General features: G+C 32.2%; 1 long non-coding RNA gene and 3 other non-coding genes across 5 annotated transcripts in view; 3 read left to right on the top strand and 1 right to left on the bottom strand.

Moving 5' to 3' along the window:
• The window catches only part of LOC139426617 (uncharacterized), a 32,901-nt gene extending 12,621 nt beyond the window's left edge, over positions 1-20,280 (top strand). The window contains exons 2-4 of one of the 2 annotated variants that reach the window (XR_011637841.1): positions 254-353; positions 8,661-8,812; positions 17,497-20,280. This is a non-coding gene — a long non-coding RNA (uncharacterized lncRNA). The remainder of the gene's footprint in view (positions 1-253; positions 354-8,660; positions 8,813-17,496) is intronic. The other variant, XR_011637840.1, reaches the window with a different exon arrangement.
• On the top strand, positions 4,417-4,578 carry LOC122271034 (U1 spliceosomal RNA). Its single transcript, XR_006226128.1, has one exon. It is a non-coding gene; the product is annotated as a U1 spliceosomal RNA (small nuclear RNA).
• LOC122271036 (U1 spliceosomal RNA) lies at positions 8,658-8,820 on the bottom strand. Its single transcript, XR_006226129.1, has one exon. It is a non-coding gene; the product is annotated as a U1 spliceosomal RNA (small nuclear RNA).
• LOC122271037 (U4 spliceosomal RNA) lies at positions 16,889-17,029 on the top strand. Its single transcript, XR_006226130.1, has one exon. It is a non-coding gene; the product is annotated as a U4 spliceosomal RNA (small nuclear RNA).
• Positions 20,281-26,897: the final 6,617 nt, after the last annotated feature.

Below are 26,897 nucleotides of genomic sequence, written 5' to 3'. Positions count from 1 at the left end.
TACCACCGCAGTTCATTTTACATTTGCTATCCCATTCCGATGGATATATAATTTTTTTTTACTAGTATGTCTACTTTTTTTAATAAGGAATATTTCGTTTTTAAATGACAGTTGAAAAATATTATTTTTTTAAACAGACAGGTTAGATTTATAAACTTTTTTTTGTTAAGTATTTACATTAAATTTGAATAACTAAAGCATATGTTGGACTGAAAATTTGGATTCCTTCATTTTAAAATTTTCCATTCGTTAGTTTGTCAGTCAAAACGGACGAAGGAAGCAGTGAATTTTGCAGTCTGCCTTTAAAAAGGAACAAGAAGGTAGTTCAAGTGATTAAGTTGTTATGCTGAAAGGTAAAGGTGTTTTGACTTTATAAAGAATTATTGCGAAAAAAAATTGTAAAAAAATTGCAAAAAAAAAGTTTCATGAAAGTAGATTTACTGCAGGAAATAAGGTTTATTTTCTCTGTTTTAAATTCGTGTAATCAATACGTTGCTTTTAATATTCGACATTTTTGCAATTTTGAACCAATAAATCAGAGCACAGGAGAACTCCTTGGTCAGGTAAACAGACAAACTTACCGTCGCGAATATTTTACATGAAATAAGCTCGCATCGGAAAACAAAACTCCAAAATCCCTCTGGGTTATTTCACAGCTTAAGTACTTCATGACATGATCGCCTACTACTGGAAATATTTAATGTCGGTCAGCATTATTTGTTGTGCAATTCGAGAGCAAAATATGAAATAATCAACTATCATCAGGATTTAAGCCCAGATCTTTTCAAAAGGGAATGAGGTCTAAATCGCTTATCTTAGAAACTTTACCGGTTCTACAATACTTATTATTTTAGTTGTTAATAAAAACAATCGAAAATTTATTTTGCCGTTTCGTTAATTTGCATGTATTACCAAACTGTTCTGCCATTTGACAATTTTGAAGTTAACGGCTTATATGATAATACGAAGAACAAATAAATAAATAAAATTCAATGCTAATTAAAATTTTCAAAATTTTTTAACACTTTCTTTTGACAAGAATTCGAACTATCTAGATGAGTAAAGGAGCTGGTACAATTGGGTATATCCGCCCACCCTCTAAAAGAAAATAAACATTTTCCCGGCGTGAATAATCTATTTCTTATGAAAGGGTATATGTCCTTCTTAACCACAAAATATAGTACAGTGAGCAAAATAAAAAGGATATCACCCTAAGAAACTTTCGTTCTAATGATCGGATTTTCACGTATTAAGAGTCAATTTTAATGGTTTCCGGGGCTAATTAGGCTAATATGCTAATTAATGAGTGCTAACTATTAATTAAGTTACGAAATCAGACACAAAAATGCACTTTCTTTTAATATCCGAAGCACAGTACATGGGGATGCAATAGAAGTAATCATTATGGTAAACATTTTAATAATCTGACCTAGATTGACCTAACAATTAAAATTTGTCCTAACAATAATAGCACCTCAAATCTCAGGCAACAGGAGCACACAAAAATTAATTATTCCCCTGTGTGATTTTCAAGTTAAGACTAGTGACAGTAATCAGGGCTCGTTCAGTTCTTCTAAAATTGAAAAAGTCGGAGCAGAATTAAGAATTTAAAATGCATTTTAATAAGTTTGCATTCGCTACTATGTTTAATATTTCCAAATAAACGTACTACTCGTAAAATGTCAAACCTGGAATTTTTTATTTCTTTTTATTTTATTTACCGCCCTTAGAATTGTATGTATATAAATTTCTTCCCCGGAAATTTTCAAGAGATTTTAACTTTACAGTCAGCTTACCACTTCTGCCGTTCTCTCACTTTGATCTATTCGACTTACACCAGCATATTACCTCTATTCCAGTTTTCCATGGGCACTATATTTATATCCTATGGAAAAGTGAGGTGTCGGCTTCGCGGACAGTTCCGTCGTAACTAACACGCATTGCTTACGCTTATGTAGAAATGAGAACTGAGTACCAGCCTATTTACATGCTTTAGCTCCTTCATCTCTGTGAGTTGATGGAAAATTTCGGAGCGAAGCTCCGAGGGATGCTAGATGTTGAACAGAGTCTTTAAAGCTGGCAACTGTTGATGGAAAAAAAGGTGTAATCATGATTTATCAAGGACAATTCCCCTCAGTAGAGTTTGAAGAAGTTTAATCACTTCCTCAAAATTTCTTGATTTTTTTTATTTTTTTATTGAGAGAATCTAATCTATGGGCAGAAGATTCCGGGAAGGAATCCTTGCGAAGATGTGTCCTATTTCTCCTGGGGCGGGCCTCGCACCCGGAGAACATTATTAGTTACAACATTTGCTACCCAGTTACAATGCTTTACCCAGTTACAACATTTTGCTAGTGAATCTCGTTCCATCACGCACTGAAAGGTGAGATGCCCTTCGGCACACTTCATACGGCGCGGAGGAGCTGAGCACAAGGCAAGCAACAGGGAATTTTTTACTTCGAAGTAGTAATAGAATAGAAGAAATGGATATCCGCATGCTATTTCATAGAAAGAAATCAGTAGCATCTTCATCACAACACTTTTTAAATTTTTTGAAGACTGTACGAACCCAGATATTGCAAGAAAACAACGAAAATTTAAAACAATCAATAGAAATACATAGACTATGAACACTTCATTTGCTTCATAAATTACAAAGGCTTTCACTTAATAATAAAGGTAAACTTTTGTGTATTCATGCATCTGTGTGTCTCTTATAACTCTAGAACCGTTTGCATTAGCATAGTAAAAATTTGCATAACGCGAGGAAGAGGCTATTTTTACTCCTTAGCAAATTTTTCAATGAAACCTTTCAGGAGGGCTATTTCAAAAAAGTAAATTTTTCGTATAAGTTTAGCATTAGGCATTGTTACAAATTAAATTGAACACTATTTATATTTTTAATTATTTAAAATATAATGTCAAAAAATTTAGTTAGCTTATAGTTCTATTTCATCAAATATGCAGTTTATTGCACGTTCTTTAATAATTATATTCTTTTCGTTAGGTAAAGTGAACTTAAGAATCAATATGTGAAGGTTACGTCATCGAATTGGTATCACTATAATTGTCTAAAACTATGCGTTTTTTTGTTTATAGTTATGTTTTAGAAATGTATTTCTAAAGATAACTACAAAAAAAAATTTAAATTGAAAATGTAAATGTAAAAATTGGAAAGAGCAAAATTGCTTGACATTGGTAAATTCTAACTATCATGAGTATCACTGCAGACAATAACATCATCAGTTTTGTTAAAACTTTGTAAAGATCGCGCAAAATAATAGCTAAGTTTTCTCATAACAACTTAAAAATGTTTAAGCTTAGCTTTCACTTGAGTATTACAAAAAGATGCTACATGATTTTGTACAACACGCGTACTATTTGTCTATTTTCCTTAAATTGTTAATTCTTTAGGCACGAGATTGGGTAGCACGAGAAACTTAAAACATCCAGATTTTTCTAAATATTCTTAGCATTTAAATTATTTTTTTACAAATCGTCGCATGCCGAATAAGGCTAAGAATAGTGATTCTTTATTTTGATAAGTAAAACTTCTAATAACCTATTTTGCTTAATGTAGGAAATTCATAACACCTATAAAAATAGCAAATAATAATACATCAAAAAAAGTTGAAATTAGCTTAATAATTGCAAATTGTTAGACTTCAGGCTTCTTTATGGAAGTTGCCTATTATCTTGAGATCCAGTCTTCGAAACGATTAGTCATTTTGGTATTTTTTTAAAAATTCTATTTTGTGTACATAATTTGTCAACTGAAATAAAATTATTGCCAAAGGGGCATCGGTGCGTGTAAAAATTCAACGCAAAGGAAGTAAAATCAATTTAATGTAGGGTAAAGTAATAAAAATAATGAAATAAAAAATGGTTTACTATATCTTGCAAACTATGTTATCGATTCTAAATATATCCCGTTATAATATGACTAAAATTTTCAAATTTCTTCTGCTGATTTATTATGTAATATTCTAGGGTAGTCTAAGTCTTTTAATATTTAAAATTAAATTGCCTCTTTCATTTTATCATGAGTTTGCAACAAATTAAAATTAGTTTTAAAAGTTTTTTGTAGTTAATCTCAAAACGGTGTGGTTTTAGTTTTAAGCCTATCAAATAATAGTTACAAAAAATAAAATTTTTCGTATTGAATTTTTTTTTTCTCCAGAGCATTTAAGAAATTTAAATTTACATTAAATAAAAAACAAAATAAATTTAAATGTGCAAAGTAATAATCGTGTTGAATACGAATCAGTGATCCTTTATGCAAGAACACTTCATAGTTGCTGCGTTATCAAGGAAGACTTATGAGTATAAAAATTATTGCAAATATGGGTGCTTTAAAACTACCAGGAACAAAGAAATTTATTTGGTGTCAAGTTTTTTCCTTATTACTTATAGAGCATACTTACCTGGCACTGGGGATGCCTTGATCAACAAGGAGGCTCCCCCGAGCCGAGACCTTTCATTGCACTTAGATTGGTTGACGCTCGCCACATCCACAAATTGTGGTTGCTTGGGGTGCATAATTTTTGGTAGTTGGGACTGCGTTCGCGCTGTCCCTATAGTAATAACTTGAGATTAACCAGTTAACGGCTAAAGTCATACATGTAGGACTTTCCATTTTTTTTTAAAGAAATTCATAGTGGGGAGAGACTTTATTCAGTATTTTCTTTTATCTGGGTGAATTAAAAGATTTTCAGATACCAAAATGATTTAGTTATTTCTGATTAGATCTAGAATTATAAGGAGCAAGCACTTTTTAATCTATCAAAGACTTTTTGAATGCTCTAAGTAGAAAAACCAATTAATTTCGATAATATATTATACCACTCTTTCTATCAGTTCAATATATAAATTCGGGACAAAACAGGTTAAGTTGATAAAGAGTTCGGCGTATACATTTACTGTAAGACTAAATTTCGGTTTATGTGATAAATACCTTTTCTTGATGAAATTTCACCTCGAAAACGTTTATTCTTACAATTTACGTATCGCTTTATGTTATTATAAAATTTTGATGGGCGAAACATTTATGCAAAGAATTTTTTCAGTATTAGTGATAGAGTTTCTGCTTTAATGATAGAATTTTAGCTTCATGTTCAAAAGCTCTTATTTTTTTCATAAAAATTTAACTTTCTCGCCCTATCTATGTAGACTACTTTACTTTTTTCTCCTCAACTAATTGGAACGTGTGGTATTTAATTTTTAACTTTTGGAACAAATCTGTAGGACTCTACCCTTCCAATCTTAAATTTACCTGGTTACCTAAAATTTTACCTGTGAATCTATAACATCATGTTATTTGAGTGAATTATTTATTTCCTTCCATCCATAGTTGTTATTTTGGTGGTTTTCTGACCTTTTTGGGTGCAGGTAATTGAAAATCATTTTCTTGCTCCATATTTTCAGTTCCTCCTAGTCGTTGTTCTCATCAATTTTATATTTTAAATTAAAAGTAGGCGGATCTTGATTAGTAGGCGGATCTTCCCGGGATCAGAATAATCCGACGACTAAATCGTGCTGCCATCAATTGCATTAACAGTTCTCAAGTTTTTATTATGATGTATTTTAAAATCAGAGTTAGAATTAAAATTAATTTCAATAATTGATTTTTACAATAGTTTTACTAGGAGAATTAAAATCAAGCTTCTTACCTTTATTTTTCGTTTTTTTTTTCTTATTTTGTTTGCAGAAGTTCGTAGTAGGCACACAATAAGTANAAATAATATAAAATAATTAATACTTCTTAAAAATTATTTTTGACAAGGAACTATTTTTAGGAAAATGAATTTTATTATTGTGCGCTAAATTTTTTTAGTTCGTTTAAAAAAATTCTCGTGGTATGGTTATATATTTTGAGAGTCAAGAATTCGAACCATTTAAAAAAAAAGTTATGCTTTTTTTAGAAAAAGATGTGTCTGTTTTTCTAAAGTATTTTGAGTCTTAGTATATAAAAGTTCAAACTTTCGATCATAAGTCATTCATAGTGTTTGCTTATTTTGCACATGGTACATGTGTGCAAACAGAAGTTTTTTTTTATATTAATTGAAAAGTTTTCAATTGATCATATTTTAATTTTTTTTATTTGAATAAATATTTTCTTTTAAAAAAAATTTGATTTTATATTTAGAATAAACTCGTGACTTAATAGCAGATGTATTTTTAATTGTTAGAGGGGGGCACCAAAATATTTTCAGTGCTTAGGGCCTCAAGAGGTCTTAATCCGGCCCTGAATAAGTAGTAGGTGTACATACTTGCCGCATCTTGCCGTTTCCATTTCTTTAACATCTTCTGCTTCATTCAATGCCTTATTCAGATGTTTATTTTGACTTTATAATAGTTGATTATTTTCTTCTTTAAGTTGATTATTGTTTTACTGCTATTTAGTTATCGTTTTATTTTATGTTTCAATATTTAGTTTAAGATTTTGAACCAAATTAATTAGGATGTTTGAATTTGACTCAGTCTCGGGTTACAAAACACATTCACATAACCACAATTTAATAATAAGCAGCATAAACCTACAAGAATTGGTACGCAACTACACCTTTCATTCACGCTCTAAAAAATAGTGATTTGAAATCATTATACAAGATTACAACATTTGTATACCATTGCTCTTTTAATTTTAGTGGTGTTGTAAAGAAAAAGCTTTTAACGCTCATTTCGCTGTTGCGCGTTTTGCTTTATCGTTACAAATTTCGTATATTTGAGAAAGGACACCATTTTTAAAAGCTTTCAAATCGTGCCAGCAGATTGCTCATTTCGTTGTTGCGCGTTTTGTTTTATCGTAACAAATTTCGTATATTTGAGAAAGGACACCATTTTTAAAAGCTTTCAAATTGTGCCAGCAGTTTTGCCTTGTAAAATCTTTCAAAACGTTTGCTGCTGAAAGAAATATTGTTTGCCTGGAGTTACATAAAAATGTACAGTTTCCTTAGTTTTATCCAACCCCTGTACGATATGGAAGCAAAAATAAGATTTTATAAAATAGTGAAGAAAAGGAGATAAACGTGGATACACAGATGCCAACTTTCTCCGCTTTGTTACCGGTAAAGTAATTTCAGTTATTTTTAGATTAATTTTTTTTTTTCATTTTAAGTATTTTTTTTCCACTACTTATCAAAATTTTAAGTATTATGTAAGATGGTGTGATGACATCTTTTAAAGAGTGAGATTGTTAATCTTTAGAACAATCCGAAACACACCATCTCCGAGAATCTCTATCATAATTGGAGATTTAAATTCAAAACATATCATTTGGGGCTGCAATTGCAATGGCATAAATCTCAACAAAAAAAAAGAAGGAAAAAAAAAACTGATAAGCAAGAACTCTCTCACAGCAGTGGCAACCCTTGGAACCCACTTACTTTTCAAATATGCATAACCATATTGGACTTTGCCATTTCTAATATGAAAATTCACATGGTTGTCAACTGTGAACTGTTATAACCTGTCGTCTGAACACCATTAAGTTCTTCTTTCAATTGGACTTTCAATTAATCAATACCCCAAGACCACATCATCAATTGGGACCTATTCAAAAATATTCTCAATCTGATGCAACTACCACCAATATGATGCAACTACCACCAACTCAATTGACAATGCCATTGACATGATGACACTTGACAATGGAAGGATAATCAATATATAAGAACATTTTTGCCGTAAGCGGAGCAATTGGCATACTCCTTGATATGTTATCTCTTTACCAGCTGACATTGCAACACGTTATGGTGGTGTAAGAAGTAATTTTGTAAATAAAAAAAAAAGTAATAAGGAGTTAGTGCCTAAACTAATTTTATACTTTCTAGTGCAACTAACGTTTATATTTAAAAATAAATAAGTAACATAATGGCAAATACGTAATTTCAATTTAAAATAGAGTTATTTATATTATTATTGTGCTTTGGTGAACACAAATGCATGTATGTATCACTGAAATAAATTTAGAATATTTTAGATGTCCATTTTATATTTTTGAAAAAAATATGAAATAGAGTTCGAGAATTTTGATGATTAATGGGTTAATACAATTTTGGTGATCCAAAGAAAATATATCTCTTAAGAAACAATCAATAGATATCTTTAAAACAATAACTACTGCAAGTTTTATTGAATAAAAATTTAGACGAATTTAAATAAATTAACTCTACATGCTTTATTTTATTAAATTATTAATTTTTTCGCCATCAAATAAATACATAACTGTATTTTTTTAAGGTTCTAGTATATATCCTATGCATAAACATTTTTCCCAAGATGGTTAAAATATTTTTATTCAATTAATTTTTAAGAATAATATGTAAATCATTGAAATTAAATATCTGTAACTTTCAATAGAAAATTACAGAACAAAATGTTTAACTTAGCTTACAACGAACAAAAATATTTGTATCTATTTCGCGAACAGGTAGCACATAGTTATACGTACTTGGTTCCTTGACAGAAACGCAGGATCTCAGTATATTAATAGCTTAGTATAAATATTATATATAAAAGCTATTATCTATCTCATAAACTTTACTATCAATTCGGAAAAGTAACACCTACATTTTGAAATGGGGAAAGAATTCCATCTGGAACGTGAAATTGGTAACGGCGATGCAGACTGATATGTATAACTACTCTTATAATACCAGGGATCAGCGCGAACGCAGTCCCCGACTACCAAAAATTACGCGCCCCAACCAACCGCAATTTGCGGAAGTGGCAGTCGTCAGCCTTCCGAAGTGCAATGGATGGCCTCCAACCAGGAGAGCTCCCTCCGTGATCAGAGCAACTCCGACGCCAAGTAAGTATGCTCACAAATAATTTCTAAAAAATCTAAAACAAATTATATATTATTTATCCTGGTAATAAAACTTGATACTTTATTTATTTATCTACGTATAATTATTTAATATTTCTATAAATATATATCTCCTACATGGCACCCTGAACTCGATAATTTCTCTATCTATTCTCAATACTATAAAATTTGTTAGATGGTCTTAAGTGATAATGCAAGTAGTGTTAAAGATATAGAAGTTAATTATTTATTTAGAATAATTTTATATTTTTATAGAAATAAAAACTTAGTTGCGAAGTAATTATTTGGATTTGTTTTTTACCCTTTTTAAAATGGTTGTAGAAATTTTAAGCATAAACGGTGATATGGTGCTCCGCATACTGTCATACCAATTATTGGCGTGCGATTTTTCCGTTTTTTGAGCAATAGTATATGTATATAACACGATATTCAGGCTATAGATTGTGAGGTGCATGAGAAATTATTAGAGCACTTGAGGGAGCATTGTAATGATGACTTGACATTCCTTTTCTTCTACCACCCTTACTATTTCTTTAGAAACTCTGTCGACCGTTTCGTCTTATGATACTGCACTTTCTATTTTTATGTTTAGTACACAAGGACTAACTCCCAAAATCCTATATTTTCTGCTCCTACTATTTGGTTCTATTCCTTTCGATCCTCGATGCTAATATTTCAAACTCTTTCCACATTTTCCTTCTTTATCAAGTTTTTCCACATTTTTGCAAAAATATGTTTCATTTCTTTTTCTTTTATGCGCCTCGAAAATTAGAGAACTCCAATTTGGCACTTTTTTAAAAAGCGTTTTCTTCCTAATCAATAGCAACTTTCTTATTTTCTTTAGTAAATTGTTTCCATTGTTGTTCCAACTGTTGACGCGACTATTATTCTTTCGAAGTCGATTGACTTCTTTCAGAATTTCTCTTGGTATCTTTTCCAATCCCAGTACCTTCCTCATCAAGTTTTTCCACATTTTTACAAAAATATGTTTCATTTATTTTTCTTTTATACGCCTCGAAACTTAAAGAACTCCAATTTGGCACTTTTTTAAAAAGCGTTATCTTCCTAATCAATAGCAACTTTCTTACTTACTTTTGTAAATTGTTTCCATTGTTGTTCTAACTGTTGGCGCGACTATTATTCTTTCGAAGTCGATTGACTTCGTTCAGAATTTCTCTTGGTATCATCTTGGCTTAGGGTCACTTAATTTGCCAATATTAAGTCAACGTGACTTTATGTCCTTAGTAGAATGGTAGAAATCATATAAATCTCGGTGCGCTGCCGCGAAGCGGCATTAACCGATTCATCTGTAGTAGTAATTCGATGATGAGGAGTAGTGAGGTGGAATGGAGAGAAGGGTGGTGCTTAGCACCAAAAATCGAGAGTGTATTTCGTGTGCTAGGGCAACGTCATATCCCTAAGGAAAAAGGCAGTGATTGTGCTAAATTTAGTGTTATCGTCAATTAATTCAATATCTAGGAGTGAGTTAAAATTGCTGGTGGTACAGGTTTTTGCTTCATCGTAGAAATTTTGGTTTAAATTTTTTATATAGACGTTGATCTCATCAATTTTAGGATCCCTTTTTATACTATTATTGCTACTGCATTTAGGGGCGCCGACGAGTCTTCTTATATAATCTTCCCTTCTGCCATAGAGAGTACTCTATGTCCTTCATCATCATCATCATCGAAATATAACTGGGCGCCTGGGGCCGTCGTTAGCGGCCTTTTTCCCATTCATCTTGTATTTAATCTTTAAGGTGGTTCTTTCTGATAGTTGGAATAAAAGGAAATCAAATATTTTGTATTTTAGTTAAAATTATGTCACTACAAAAACGAGCTGCAATCGGCCTGAGGTTTATGTCTTCTCTTAAGTTTTCGAAAGTAAAAATTTCGTTGAATCCTGCGGTGTCACAATATATGATCTTTTCAAAAAATCTGAAGTTTTGCTTTGCAATGTGATGATCTAAAAAATCTATGTTGAGGTCGCGATGCATGTTTTTATTGCGGATAAACCATCTTGCTTTTGTTATTTTTCTGAGGATTTTATTCTGGCATATTTTGAGTTTTTTAAGGAGTGATGTGGAGATGTTGCACCAAGCTGGAGATGCATAAATTAGGATGGGACGGATCATCGAGATGTAAAGTAAACGTTTAAGTCTGAGTTCCATTTTAGAGTTCTGAAGAAGGATTTGTAATCTGTGGAAGGCTGTTTGTGCTTTGTTGATAACTGTTTTGACGTGATCTTTCCAATTAAATTTGCTGTTTATGACCAGACCAAGATATTTTGCTGTTTTGACTATGGGTATCGTTTCGTTAAAGAGTACAACTTGATTTTTGGGGAGGATAGTTTTTCTTTTATGTTGAATGATTAGTAGTTTCGATACTCTATGTCCTTCGTCATCGTCATCACAAATTGAACGAGGCGTTTAGGCCCTGAAGGGGCCTTTTACCTCTCCATATGAATGAAGTTTGCAGGTCTCAAGTAGTAGCATCGGAGTGGGCCTAAGAAAGGGAGAAAAGAAAAAGAAGGTGGTGGGCGTGGCCTGAGGGATGCTGCCCGGTGATTGGCTGGATGGGTGGCTAAGTCTGTTCTGAGGTGAAAATTTTTGAAGTTTTGGAAATGACTAAATTTTGGAGAAGTGCAAGCACTTCCGGATTGTTCATGAGTTTCTCCAACTCGGCAACGAGAGTTCTGGCAACAGGAGAAATATCAGGTGGAGTGAGGGTCTGCTCTGGGTTTTCGTCTGGGTTGAAGGCGCCTTTTCAGTGGTCTGGAAGGGCAGCCGGTGAAGTTGGCAGTGTGGTCGCCGGCACAATTTGCACATTTCGCAGGCGTTGATTTGGGTTTAGTGCAATTGAAGCTGCGATGAGGTCCCGCACACTTGACACATCTTGGTTTGTTGGTGCAGGAGCGCTGAGTGTGGCCATATCCTTGGCAGTTGTAGCACTGAATCAGGCCACGCCCACCACGGAAAAGCTCGATCTTGATTGGTCGGTCGAAGAAAGTCCTCGTTGAGTTCAGGAAGGTTTTGCTGAGATTATTAGCATCGTTGCAAATAACTACAAAGTCCTTATTGATGTTATTATCAGCTTTTTTCCGTCTCAATTGGAAAATCTTGATGGGAATGAGGCCGGTGGTTTCAATCTTAGCTTGAAGTATCTCAGGAGTAATTGTGGCCGAGAGGCCTCTAAACAACAGTTTAGCAGTACGTGAGTTCTCGGTCTCAATTTTTTCCGTCACTGGAATATCAGGAGCTAACGCAGGAGGGTCAGGAATCTTGGAAGGTGAAACATCCACGGGGAGAGTCCTCGGCTTAGCTTTTCTCCGCTTCTTACGGACTGGAGTGCAGGAGGGAGATGCTGCCGCTGGGGTGTCGGTAGTGGTCCCAGGAGCTGCGTCAAGGTCTGCCGGTGGTGAAGCTGCTCTCTGATTGGTCGAGTCCTTGGATTCCTGGCACATGATTGGCTCGGGGGTCGACTGTGATTTAAGCTGCAGGCATCTTTCGATGAGGCATTCCTGACGAAATACCAGATCTCTGGAATGCCTACGGTCCACATTTGGTGATCTTAACGTTTTATCCTGGATGTCTTTGGCATTAGTGATGATGGTGTCTAGAGTGCCGCCATTCAAAAGCATTGCACTAACAGTGAATTGGGCAAGCCTCCTGGCTTCATCCGGATTAAACGTTGTGTCATCGGAGGGATCAGTCCTGGGAGTCCGGCTTGGGGTAGACGGATTACTCCGTTTTCCCCCTCGCCCAAATCGTTGAGATGACATGGCAGAACGTGTGAGATCGAAATTAGCCTTACTCTCAATTCAGGACTAAAATCGAAAAGCTGTAGTGTTTCACACCCTACTCTCGATTCGGGTTGTGTTAGCACAAGAACATCTGACTTACTCTCAATTCAGACAGATGTTCAGACAGCAGTGGGAATATACAAGTCTTACTCTCGATTCGGACTGTATAAGAGCATCAATGAACACAACCAATGGTGATTACTCTATGTCCTTCAGGGCTGAAAGCCCATATATATCGAGACGGAAAAGACTAAAAACTGGTAACAAATAAATTTCATTTTTTAGTTTTTTTCCGGGAATAATAAAAATCCATAACTACCAATTGTTTTTAACGGATGCAATTTTTAAATTGAATTGCTTCTTCACTGGGATAAATTTCCTTACAGTGAATTGTTATTGTTGAGAATAGATTAACTCCTCCCGAATATTATCTAATATTGAAATAGTTCTTCTACCAGTATTTTCTCTTTTCCGTCCCGCTTTCAGGCCTGATGTCCTTCGAAGTAACTGGTGTTTAATCATGCTAATTTGGTACTTTTCGATAAATATTTGACGCTACATTTTTATGATGTGTTGGTGATTACTATATTTCCAACTTCTATCGAAATATCTTTTTCTATAACTTAAATCTCGAAGTCTACAATATTTCTTTAGATATTTTTCGATCAAGTGAATCCTGTGTGAACGTGTGTTATCGTTCATGAAAATGAACTGGGGTCTGACAGTGCTTTGATCAGTCCTACATTGGATTCTAAGATCTGTTGTTACTGCCTCAAAGATCATACTACCGCGCAATTGAAATTTGAAAAAAATAATATAAAATGTAAGTGCTTCTCGATTGATTCTGAGAAAAGAGGATTGACAACTATTTTCCTTTCATTGCTAATGCTATGAACGCTAAAATAGAATTTGAAAAAACTGATCAAACAAAATTTATTTTTGAAAAAATATTTTTTGCAATATATGCAGCCTACCATAAAAAGATAAAAAATTTCAATTTTGAAAGTTTTGTCGCTTACGTTAATTTTTTAATTGCACGGTAGTATACGCCTTTCAGGAATGTGGCCTGATTTCACCAAATTCATTTTCTAGGCTGAGACCTTCTTTAGATCTCTATTTAAGATAGATCAAAGGCTATGTGGAACAGCAGTTTATATTTATCGATGATAATGCTAGCTTAATCAGACAACAGCTTGAAGCCATTTGTGTAAACTGAAGAATGCATAAAATTTCCAAAATATTAATTCTACAGCATTAAACTTTTCTAAACTTTATTGAGTTTCAAATTCTTCACTTTTTGATAATTTTCTATATTTTCAGTTTCTGTGAGGAAACAAATTGAAGTTTTGTGTCGACAACATTTTTTTCAAGAAGTATATATTCATAAAAGAATTTAAAAGAAAATTAGAAATGCTGAAATAGAATTTCAAAAAACTGATCAAACAAAATTTATTTTTGAAAAAATATTTTTTGCAATATATGTAGCCTACCATAAAAAGATAAAAATCTCAATTTTGAAAGTTTTGCCGCTTACGTTAATTTTTTAATTGCACGGTAGTATACGCCTTTCAGGAATGTGGCCTGATTTCACCAAATTCATTTTCTAGGCTGAGACCTTCTTTAGATCTCTATTTAAGATAGATCAAAGGCTATGTGGGACAGCAGTTTATATTTATCGATGATAATGCTAGCTTAATCGGACAACAGCTTGAAGCCATTTGCGTATACTCTAAAATACAAAAAATTTCTAAAATATTAATTCCATAGCATAAAACTTTAAAAACTTTATTGAGTTTCAAATTCTTGATTTTTTGATATTTTTTTATGTTATCAATTTCTGTGTGGAAACAAATTGAAGTTTTATGTCGACAACATTTTTTTCAAGAAGTATATATTCGTAAAAGAATTTAAAAGAAAAAATGCGAGCTGAAACTTATTCTTATGCGAGTTATAAGTTATTCTTCATCACAACACTATGGTAATTCTATAATTTTATTTGTCATCTTGCTTGGAAAATGTACTTTTGATGTAAAAAACAATCGAATACCGAAGTGGTTTTTTTTTTTTTTTTTTGGTTTTGGTTTTTTGTTTCAAATGCCCATCCAGAAATCGACTTTCGTCATTTCCGTATTAGAAGGGCAGATTTGTTGGCCGCACTCTCATTGGTACCATATTCGGTGGGCCAACGCTGCTTCCACAGATCATGAGTAAGGGTCCCCATGTCGTCAGGCTAACCGTGGGAAGTCTTCGTGGTTTTCCTACCCATGTAACTCAAATACGGGTTAACTCCATCAAAAAGACCTCCACGAAAGCAAATTTCACCCAATACATGATCAAGGAATTTCCTTGTGTTATGGATTTGGTTCAAAATTACAAGACTAATAAATTGAACATTGGTAGCGGTAAACTCAAAATTGGATTATCAGTTGCTCAAAGACTGTTACAAAGTAAAATAAACTCACGATGAAATTTTGAAAATAAATAAAATGTCTATGTAACATTTATCTGAACTTTTAAGAAGACCATGTTCTTGATGCCTACTCTTCAACTAGACACAAGGGTCGTATGTGAGATCAAAAGAGGATGATCTGATATGAAAGATTTTACCATTCTCATAACTATTTATAACTTTTTGCATTTTCAAGGGCATAAATAGTTGTGGATATTTTAATTTTGCTAAGAAATAGATATAATGAAATAGTTTTCTGACCAGACTTCGCTCTTTTCCATCTTGATATACATTGTCTTTCACCCTCGCTGGGCGCTTGGGACTGATTTCACCTGTTTAAATTATCTGTTAGTAGCTGTGGATGAAGTTCTTTTAATTCTAATTTATTAAAATGATAATACACTCCTTTTTGCTACCACTAAAAAAACCGTTTTCTGTAAATTCGAAAATTCTGATCTAATGAAATAAGGGTTGATCTAAACCGGACCACATTGCTACCATCAGGCCGTTTGTCTCAAAATTAAGGGCTGTCTCGAATTATACTGACTTTCTAAGCGATTTACTGGCTGTTGCGAAATATGTTGCTCATAGTTTCAGTTAAATCGTATACACATTCTATAAGATTTCTTCGAACTATTACCATTACACTTTCCTGTGTGAATATCCGAAAAATAGTCCACAAGTTAGTTAAAGATACGACTTTTTTAAAACCATTTCTAAGAAACCATATGACCGATTTTGTTCAAATTTTGTATTTTGCCATGTAAAATTTATATTATCTAAAATGATATCCAAAATTATATACCTTACTGTTCAATTTTTTTCAACTAGTATTAAATAAAATAATAATAAATATATATTTAAATTTGTCGACCAGGTGGCCGAGCTGTTAGCGCTCCTGACTGCGAAGCCAATGTCCGCGGGTTCGAATCCCACTCTGGGCATGGATGTTTCTCTCTCTGGTGTTGTCCTCTGTTGTGTGTGATGAGTGAATGTGGCCCACCCTATGAACGGGTTTTTTTTGGCAGTGTGGCGGGGGCAATGTTACTCGCCTCCGTGACTTTGGTTCACAGATGCCCACTGGGTAACGCGAAATGAGTAACAACTCTGGCATCTTCTAAGGCGAAACGAATAAAGTTCAGTGCCTGCTATTCGAAAAAAAAGTACAAATATTTAAATTTATTTTTTGCATGGAATTATCTTTGAATAAATTAGTTTTATAATTGTGTTCGAAAAATTTTATATTCGCCTAAAAAGTTTTTGAGCTATGCTGAAAAGCACATAAGTTCTACACGGATTCCCTATAAGGGCCAAAATGAAGTAAGAAACAAGTGCAAAAAAGATTTTAAAGGTTATTCTAAATCTCACTTCAGAGAAATAAATAAACAATTCATTTCCATGGACGAAAATTCATACTCTATGCAATATTTTAAATTAAAAGATAAAATGTCACTGGCTGTTGCTAACATACAACAATAATACAAAAAACACGATAATAGTGCGAAAAAATAGTACGATTTTGTCTCAGTGTCAGAGCAAAGTTTTAAAATAAATCGCACGATTAAATGGCAAACGACCAATTAAATAATAATTAATGGCAATAATATTAAATACTTTCAATAGCTTTTGACAATGAAAACAGATATTTTTAATATGCGTCAACGTTTTTTTTCATAAATTAAGCAGAGTCACTTATTTAAATCCTGCTATACTATAAACGCTAAAATGGAAAACAATAGTTATCTTAAAGTACCACTAAGATTAAATATCTTTTTTTTATATATAATTAATTTTTCTGAACCAATGTTAGCTTTGCGCAGAGGCAGTGTCATAGCCGATGAGGTTCTACCGAGGCGTGACTATTGCTAGTTGAAAACTTTTCCCAATACCCCGCCATGTCGTCGTGAAAAACCGACTGCAGAGGCAATTTTTGGGAACCTCTTCGGAGGTTTTTTGTTAACAAGAGAAGGGAATTAATTACGATGAGCAGTGTAACGCCTACTTTTTAACATAAGTTTACTTTTAACAGAGGATAATGTAAGGGTATTCGATTAGATTTCCCTAGGCATTTGCATGAAGAGCACACACACTTACTGTTAAATAAAAATATTTAATGAAATCCATCTTTCTGAAAAATCGCAAATTCTAGCTTCAAAATCTTAACATAGTATTTGGAAACACTTTCTCGCCATTTTATATAATGAAGTTTTATTGCACTGCAACATGGTGCAAACATCTCAAAAATAAAAGAAATCTTACAGTTTTTAGAATATTTTCTAAAAAATTACAAATACACAATTTTTAAGGAGAGTAAAAAATTATGAAGGGATGTATGTAAGCGGAGCACATAGTTTTTGCTCGATTGTGTTCGTCATCTGTAGAAAGAGTTTTCAGACTTTTTTTTAACCTTTTTCAGAAACAGCTCCTCAATATAGGATGTCTTTTCTCTCAAGTTTTCAGATGCAAAATAATCTGGTAAGTTTTCATTCTAATGAAGCCATTTCTGGTGTTCCTGCTGGAGGTCATTAATTTACTTCATGGTTCAAATTCCTTAAAACTTAGGAACAATATCACGAAGGTGCGGTGGATCACGGCTATACGTGAACATTCACTTGCCTCATCGGCTGAAGTATAGGGTTAGACATCGTACCAGTAGTTCAGTTATAACACAATCTCACTCCACGAAATCAGAAACGAGAAATACTAAACTAGTCCAAACATTAAATATTCCTACCATAAAAACTGTGGCATTTTATTTGTGTCCTGTTATTCAGAATCTTGTTGTCATTTCTTTACACTCCGTTAGCCATAAATAGGAATGCACATTCAGTAGGGGTGTCATAGTTTTGAAGTAACGCCCACTTTCTACTCAAAGCTCACCGAAAGAGTCAGTAAGTTCGAACTGGGAGTCAGAGGCCACAAAAGAGTTCCCCATTTCCATTCATCGTGAAATTCTGAACTAAGTGATGGAACAATTAGGTGATTGAAGAGCAAATGGAATGGAAGACTATTGAATGAAGATGAGATGAAGATAAAGTTAATATCGAAAATTTCGAGAAAAAGTGAGCAATAGGTCTGAGAGTGCCATCTTCTTCGATTTTCAAATTTAAATACATTGAAAAAATTGGCAGTCAAGGGCCTTCAGCAGACAAGTTTTTGTTAAGCTTGTTGAAATGTTGATTAATTTTTAGGTCAGTCAGCATGCATGTCATTATTAAAGCCAGATGGTTTTTGCAAGATGATGTTTTGTAGTGCGGAAAGTATTTTGAGTTGACTGTACATGGCATTGCCCCAGGCAGCAGATGAGCATGCCATTATGGGTCTTATCGTGGAAGTATATAATAATATTTACGAATTTCAGTGTTTAGTGTGGCTTCATTCTGTAACTCAATGATGGTTTGTTTTGTTTTTAACATGTTGGATGTGATCAGTCCAAGTAAAATGATTATTTAGAACAAAACCGAGATAAGAGGCTTTGTTCACGCTTGATTGATTTCGTTGATTAGCACAAGTTATGATCAAGTTTATCTCAAATTTCCAGTTGAGACACCAGTTCTCAATATAATAGTTTTTAGACTGCAGCTTCTGAATAACCAGACTTGAATCAGCAGATTTGACAATAATTTCTTCGTAATTGGCATATAAAACGCAAAATGAAATACACTGATGGATAATACTACAAGATACATACAGTTCTTAAATATTTGAAAAGTGGTGCCAATACTTTAATAAAGAATTTGAACATTACTTTTTATTTGCTCTCACTTTTAGAAACATTCAATACCTTAATAAAGAAATTGAACATTACTTTTTATTTGCTCTCACTTTTAGAAACATTCAATACTTTAATAAAGAAATTGAACCTTACTTTTTATTTGCTCTCACTTTTAGAAACATTCAATACTTTAATAAAGAAATTGAACATTACCTTTTATTTGCTCTCACTTTTAGAAACATTCTGAAAGAATATTCTATCATTTCTATTATAAATACCATTCTAACATCTAAAAGTTAAGTCATAAGCATGCCTCGAGCAATCTGCTCTCAATGTCTAATAACTTAGAAAATATAAAAATATCCACCGATGGTTATAGTTGAAGAAGTTAACGCAGATTGACGGTATTAGACACAGATAATAATAAAAATTAAAAGGATCATTTATAACTCCACCTATGACAAACACAGCTCTTCTGTATGATTTTTTTTTCTATTCAAAGTTGCGGAATTCTTTGAATTGTTGTAACTTAAACTATGAGTATCGTAAACTTTATCATAATAGACGGATAGGTAAGAGCCGTCTGGCTGATGCTGAAAAACAAAAGATGATCCAAGTCCAAAGAATGCTGCCAAAAGCAGTCCACGAAGCATTCAGGTAAATTTATCTATGGAACAGTTCGTACAACGTAGGTTATTGGTTATCCCGTTATAAGATATTGTAACTTCCTCCTACAGTGCCATCTATCATCAGTTTGCTGAACTCAGCAGTTGAGACTAAGATTTCATTCGCTTAAGACTCTTATGCCACCACTTTCCCTTTCTTATTTTGTTAATTGTAAATTTTGTGCTGTGAGATAAACTGAATCTCAAATTCCTACATGTTTTTACTTACTATTTAAGTTATCCGAAACGGTAAGGGTTCAGGTATTAGGCATTATGTCTACTATATGAAACCTGAACTCCCGTTATACAAGTTAATTAGAATATGGACCACGTACTAATTCCCGAGAAATTTTAAAAAGTTAATCAAATTTTAAAATTAAAAGCGTTAGATATATTTCATTTTGATTTAGTTTTTTATTGTTAATTTATTGTACATTTGCTGTTAGATCTTTAATAAATTAAACATGCGCTTTCTGTTTAATTTAGTAAAGAAAAATGTCACCTAAAATGATTATTTGTTCAAATGTTTCCAAAAATTCATAACTACTGAGTTTCTAAAAATAAACATCAAAATATTGTTGTTCAGATCTAGCAAATATCGTCAGCCAAAAGTGAAACTTACAGTAACATTTCTATACGAGGATGCCAGAAGTCGGAAACCGATCTCATAGCGTTCGAAAGTTATCTTATGTAGACATGCCAACTTTTTTTACTTCGTAAGAAAATTTTTTCAAAAGGTAGCGAAACTTACGTTTAAGCTGAAAGAGTTGTCAAGAAACTAAATAAAATGTACTAAAATTTATATACAGGTATTTGGAAACTAACTGTTTCATCTTTCCAAATTAATATTCTTAGAACAGAGATCCCCCGCAGGGATACTCTAACAGAAATAATTTCATTAAATAGGTTAAAAGGAGAGCTCTCAAATGTTCTCTTAGAAATTTTAATAACAGTATTTTAGTTTTTGAGGACACTGGTCAACTAAGTTTAAAGCAATAATTTCTGTTTTAGTAAATTTGTTTTAAAGTTATTTTATCCACCAGAACCTACAACCAATTATAGATAGTACTGTTCAAAACATAGATAACTACCAGTTTCATGATGAGCCTTTTAAAGTAAAATTCAAAATAACTGTATTTCTCAAAATTTTGGTTTTCAGCTCAGAATCAGTTTGAGAACTCTTTTGAGAGAAGCCACACAGTTCATATTCCTGTACGAATATACCCAGTTGTAAAATGCTTATTTTTTTTTGCGGCTGTCTCATCGCCTGCTAACCACATCGATCTCATCTCATTGTTTTATGTTCTTCATGAACATAAACAATGGGATAAAAGATTGGATGAATGGGATAAAAGCCGCTGTGCTCCTATTTTGTGCTCCAGATGCATAATCATCCCAAATCTAACTTATTTTTCTCACCATCAGGCCTGAAAGCGGGACGGAAAAGAGAAAATACTGGTAGAAGAACTATTTCAATATCAGATAATATTCGGGAGGAAGTAATCTATTCTCAACAATAACAACTCACTGTACGGAAATTTAACACGGCGAAGAAGCAATTCGATATAAAAATTGCATCCATTAAAAACAATTGGTAGTTATGGATTTTTATTATTCCCGGAAAAAACTAAAAAATGAAATTTATTTCTTAGCAGTTTTTACTCTTTTCCGTCTCGATATATATGGGCTTTCAGCGCTGCTCACCATGAAAAAGAATTTCTGAGAATATTGTAAAATGCATATTTAATAGAGAATTAAGTGATAAAAAACTTTCTTGGCAAAAGAGGCAAGACAATTAAACACCAGCAAAGCTACTCATGTCACTCTCAGCGATATCATTTCAGTGACTAAGGCAAAATTCAATGATAGGAAAATCTAAATCAAGCACCAAATCCCTGAAATCAGTACCAATAGAACTCCCACCAGCACACTAACAAGACTCCGGACAGGACACTTTAGGCGGATGAAGATTCATGGTGACGGGACAAAGACTTACCTCCTCTGCAAAAATTGCCCAGACATAGAACTAACCCTCATACATCTTCTCAACTGTCCCGCTATACTGGCGCAATTGCAGCAAATAAGTGACAATCCGTGGGCGGACTTGTATGAAAAAAAAATGCCTTCAAATTGCAGATATTGTACATAGGACCTCTGATAAAATTATTTCCTGTCCATGACACGACACCAACCAACCAATTAAGAGATTATTACAAACATTAAGAGATTCAATTCCCCTTGCTCTTTCAAATTTTATTACTTAATTAATTCATTGAGACACTCATAGCGATAATATGGATAACATTTACATATTTTATTTACAAACTTTTCCCACTTTTTGTCGAGAAATTTCTCTTAAATATTTAACGTTCTAAATTTTATGTCTTGCTTCTTTATTTTTCATTTGGAATGATTTTGATTATCAATATTAGCGAAAATATGAAACAAATGTATGAAACCGGATAATCATGCAATGAATATCACAGATAAAATTAGACAAACTAAGCCTATCCTTACTTGAAGATTCTGTAGTACTTTGTTTATTTGAAAAGATAGGACAGCCGAAATGGTAAAAATATATTCAGCAAAATTTTCAGCCACAACAATGCATTTTTAGACTGCATGCCTATTAAAAGAATAACCCTGATTCTTAAAAATAATAACTCTTAATAATATTCGATTCTTATAGTCCTGATTCTGTCACAAGATTCTTATATTCTGATGTAGCAACTGTTTGATGTTTATTTCTTGCCACTTAATTTAAAAACTTCGTTTGCCCTTGCCCTAAGAATCTAACTTATTATTGAATTTATCTGAAATGAGTTAAACTGCAAAATTTACTTCATTGAAATGACCATATAATAAGCATTATTCATCAGAGACAATTTTTTAAAAAAAGTGGAGCATTTACTTTTACTTTTAGCTATTTTAGTACAATTCCCCTGGCCTTTTTTAGACGTCCCAACATAATAACAACTAATTAAGTCAGTAATTTGACGTTAAAATTTAAAGGAATTTCGCTTAATGACAAATTTAAAACAAAATACCTGACTAAATTAGCAAGCTGATATTTTCAATTGCTTTGTATTAGCAAAATGTTTTAAAGAAACATAATGTTTATTAAATGTTTATTTAAATCCTGTGACAAAATTGTGAAACGATAAAGCGCAGATATATATATTGTTTTTAAATTGTTACCTTAAATGCAAAGCATTTTTATTATGAAAAGAAGAAATAAAAAGAGACGAATGTTAGAAAAATTTCGCTATGTGTAAATTTTAAAACAAAATACTAAGTAAATAAGTTGATATTTTGAGTTGTACTGAAAAGGAATGTGCTAGCAAAATCTTTCATGCGATCACATCACTCTTTTATATCTATATCAAATCCTATGACAAAATTATGAAAAACTTCATTGTTTATACACTGCTTCGAAAATATTACTTTCAATGTAAGGCATTTTTACTGTGAGAGGAAAAAAAGGAGGCAGAAGTTCAAAGAATTTGAATAAATCTAAATTTCGAAGCAAAATATGTCGCCAAATTAGTGAGCTGACATTTCGAAAAGCATTGAAAAGGAATGTGTAATGAAAACGTTTAAGGCAACAAGTTACTTAAAAGTTGCTTAACCTCTTGATGAGTTTATTCTTCCTCATTTACCACTAGCAAGAGAACCTCAAAAAATTGAGCACAACGCTTAGAACTTCCTTGACCGAATTTTCGCTGGGAAATGTAGGGCAGGGGAGATTTCCTGCCCTAAGCGTTAGTTTCCGGTTAGAACACATAATTTATTATTCTTTTTTTAGAGAATGCTTTTTTTTTAAATTCTTTTATGTTGGTAAACATGACCAATTTACTTTTGTTTGCAAACATTCATTCCTTACACGTGCCACGCAACAATTCTCTATATCTTACTCTATCGTTCAGATTCTATATATAAATAACAGGGCTTCTGGTTTTTCGGCAGTAGCTGTTTTCTGATATTTTTTTTTCCTTAGCTATCATTAAGCCAACAGTTTTAAATTTACTACTAAAAGGCAAAGAAACACGTTTCTAATTTATTTATTGTTTAATTGAAGTTTATACATGTAAACACATTATAATTTTCTTAGCCTGGTATCATTTTAAAGTTTTCTTTATTCATATATATTAATCTTAAACTTGTGAATATTCGAGCAACAGGAAAAAATTTAAGTTATAGTGGTACTCATCTAGTTTAATTGAAATAATAGATAATATTAAAAAGCTTTTATTTTTCTAAAATTGCCACTTCAAGAGAAAACTACTAGTATAAGGATTCATTTATAAACGCTTATAATTATTTCTACATTGAAATCTTTTCAGTAATGAAACTGTTGACTAATATATTAATAAATTAGACGGCTCCATTCCCAGCTCCCTGTGGCTCACCAACCACCAATAATTGCTACGCAATTTTTTTTTGTTCGCTTCGCAATCGTAATTGTTTACAGTGTTGGCACAAAACAATTTTTTTCAGCTTAAATAGAAAATATTCAGTTGTATATGTACTAAAAAGAATTCCGTTTGCTTACGCTTCCAGCGTTCAAACATTTCCTTAAGGATTAAATTAAGATCTATTAAGGAACATGAATAATTCAGAATACTGNATGTGATTTTTTTTCCCAGCCAATAAAGACGTCAACAAAATTATTGGACTACAATATGAAACAGCTTTATTTTTATTACATGAATAGCCGGTCTTCGTAAGAGTTAAAAAAAAGTAGCACTTATTGAAACTGAAATTACCTTAATACTAATAGGTGCCAAAAATAATTAAACAGCATTGGTGATTTTTTACGATTTTTCCGAAACAAATTAGCACCTTTTTTTCATTAATTTTGCACATAGAGTACTCAGCTTTTTTATTTCAATTAGTACTTATTATCAAAATTAATTTGGCGTGATTAGAGTTAACAATAGTTTGACTTGACAATAATCAGTTACTCTTCTCTTAAACGAATTAGTACCATTCCTCTATTAATTTTGCTTTTAACATAGCTTATTTATTCATTTTAATTTGTACTTATTGCCAAAATGAAGTAAACATCATTGGTGTCAAAAATGGTACAAGGAGATTTTTTTATTTTCTTTCTAAACAAATTAGCACCTCTATGATTAGTATCGTTTCTCCATTAACTTTTCTTTTAGTACAAAGCCTATTTCTTTCTATTTCAGATGGTACCTAGTACCAAAATTAATTAAGCATTATTGGCATCAATAATAGCACCGTGATTTTCCGTGTTTCTCCTAATTTTTTGTTTTGCTTATTTTCCTCTATTTTGCTTTTCAGTACGTTGTTTTTCTTATTTTGATTAGTACCAATAACCGAAATCAATCATTTTTGTCAATAATAGTATGCAATATTTTGTTTTTCTCATAAACGGATTAGTATTATTTCTCCTTTAATTTGGCCTATAAGTACACAACTTATTTTTTTTTTATTTAAATAACCGATGATTTTAAATTACTTAGGTTTATAGAATCACGTTTTAAAAGCGTATAACCATAAGCAGAATAAACAAATAAAAATTGTAAAACGGTTAATAAGTTTGGACAACGATTCAAATAAGTTTGTCTTAACATGTAACGTAACAAGGGTATGTTATAGAATTACGTTGTAAAGAAACAACTCTTTTAGTTTTAAATTCTTAATAAACAAAACAATCAAAGACTTAATAAATTAAAGTAAATATTGCAGGCAAATACCTTTCTTTGCTTACGGTGTTTCAAGTTGTATCATCACATGTGGTCCACAAGTTGTACCAGCCGTAAGCAAAAGATTAATGACTTTTATTAGTTTCATGCTGGTGACAACAAAACAATTATAGAAATTAGTGAAAGAAAACTATCCTGCCATGTGATTTTTTTCCCAGCCAATAAAGACGTCAACAAAATTATTGGACTACAATATGAAACAGCTTTATTTTTATTAGATGAATAGCCGGTCTTCGTAAGAGTTAAAAAAAAAAGTAGCACTTATTGAAACTGAAATTACCTTAATGCTAATAGGTGCCAAAAATAATTAAACAGCATTGGTGATTTTTTACGATTTTTCCGAAACAAATTAGCACCTTTTTTTCATTAATTTTGCACATAGAGTACTCAGCTTTTTTATTTCAATTAGTACTTATTATCAAAATTAATTTGGCGTGATTAGAGTTAACAATAGTTTGACTTGACAATAATCAGTTACTCTTCTCATAAACGAATTAGTACCATTCCTCTATTAATTTTGCTTTTAACATAGCTTATTTATTCATTTTAATTTGTACTTATTCCCAAAATGAAGTAAACATCATTGGTGTCAAAAATGGTACAAGGCGATTTTTTTATTTTCTTTCTGAACGAATTAGCACCTCTATGATTAGTATCGTTTCTCCATTAACTTTTCTTTTAGTACAAAGCCTATTTCTTTTTATTTCAGATGGTACCTAGTACCAAAATTAATTAAGCATTATTGGCATCAATAATAGCACCGTGATTTTCCGTGTTTCTCCTAATTTTTTGTTTTGCTTATTTTCCTCTATTTTGCTTTTCAGTACGTTGTTTTTCTTATTTTGATTAGTACCAATAACCGAAATCAATCATTTTTGTCAATAATAGTATGCAATATTTTGTTTTTCTCATAAACGGATTAGTATTATTTCTCCTTTAATTTGGCCTATAAGTACACAACTTATTTTTTTTTTATTTAAATAACCGATGATTTTAAATTACTTAGGTTTATAGAATCACGTTTTAAAAGCGTATAACCATAAGCAGAATAAACAAATAATTCCAAATAAATTCAGTAAAAAATTTAGTGACGTAGTCCACTTATGGTTACTGAGTATCGTGATCTAAGGCTCCTTACTATCAAGGGCTCTATCGTGATCAATGAGCTAATTTGACGTAACGAAGAAAAAACAATTTAATATAAAAGAACGTGCAATAAATTCCTTTTTTTTTTCAAATCAGAGCTATAAGCTAGTAAACACTACTGTTCTTACGTTTAAAAAAAAAAAAAAAACGGAATATGTTTAGAAGAAAAAAATGGCGAATCAATCATTCCATTCCCTATTTTAATTCAATATCGATTTTAATATTGAGATATCGAAAAAAGCTTTCCAGTTTAGTAATTCATGACTGCCAATATTTTTTCCGATTTTTTTTTCTTCCTCAAATTATGTAGATTGGCAGTGAAATTAAATACGCAGACTTTTAATAACCGTTTAAATACTAATTAGAACAACATACAATCTCGGAATCCCTATCAGCAAAATAACTCGGGCCCTCATTGGTTCAATATTCACGAAATTTAGCTCAATAAGGTTTCAAAGGGCCATAATTTTCTGATATAGGATCTATATGGGATTGTCGGATTCACCTGATATTTTACAGCCACTTTACAACCAATATCGGCCCTAATTAAAAATGT

Source organism: Parasteatoda tepidariorum, chromosome 9 (assembly GCF_043381705.1).
Source record: "Parasteatoda tepidariorum isolate YZ-2023 chromosome 9, CAS_Ptep_4.0, whole genome shotgun sequence".
Lineage (NCBI taxonomy): Eukaryota > Metazoa > Arthropoda > Arachnida > Araneae > Theridiidae > Parasteatoda > Parasteatoda tepidariorum.
This window is presented reverse-complemented; position numbering and strand designations above follow the sequence as displayed.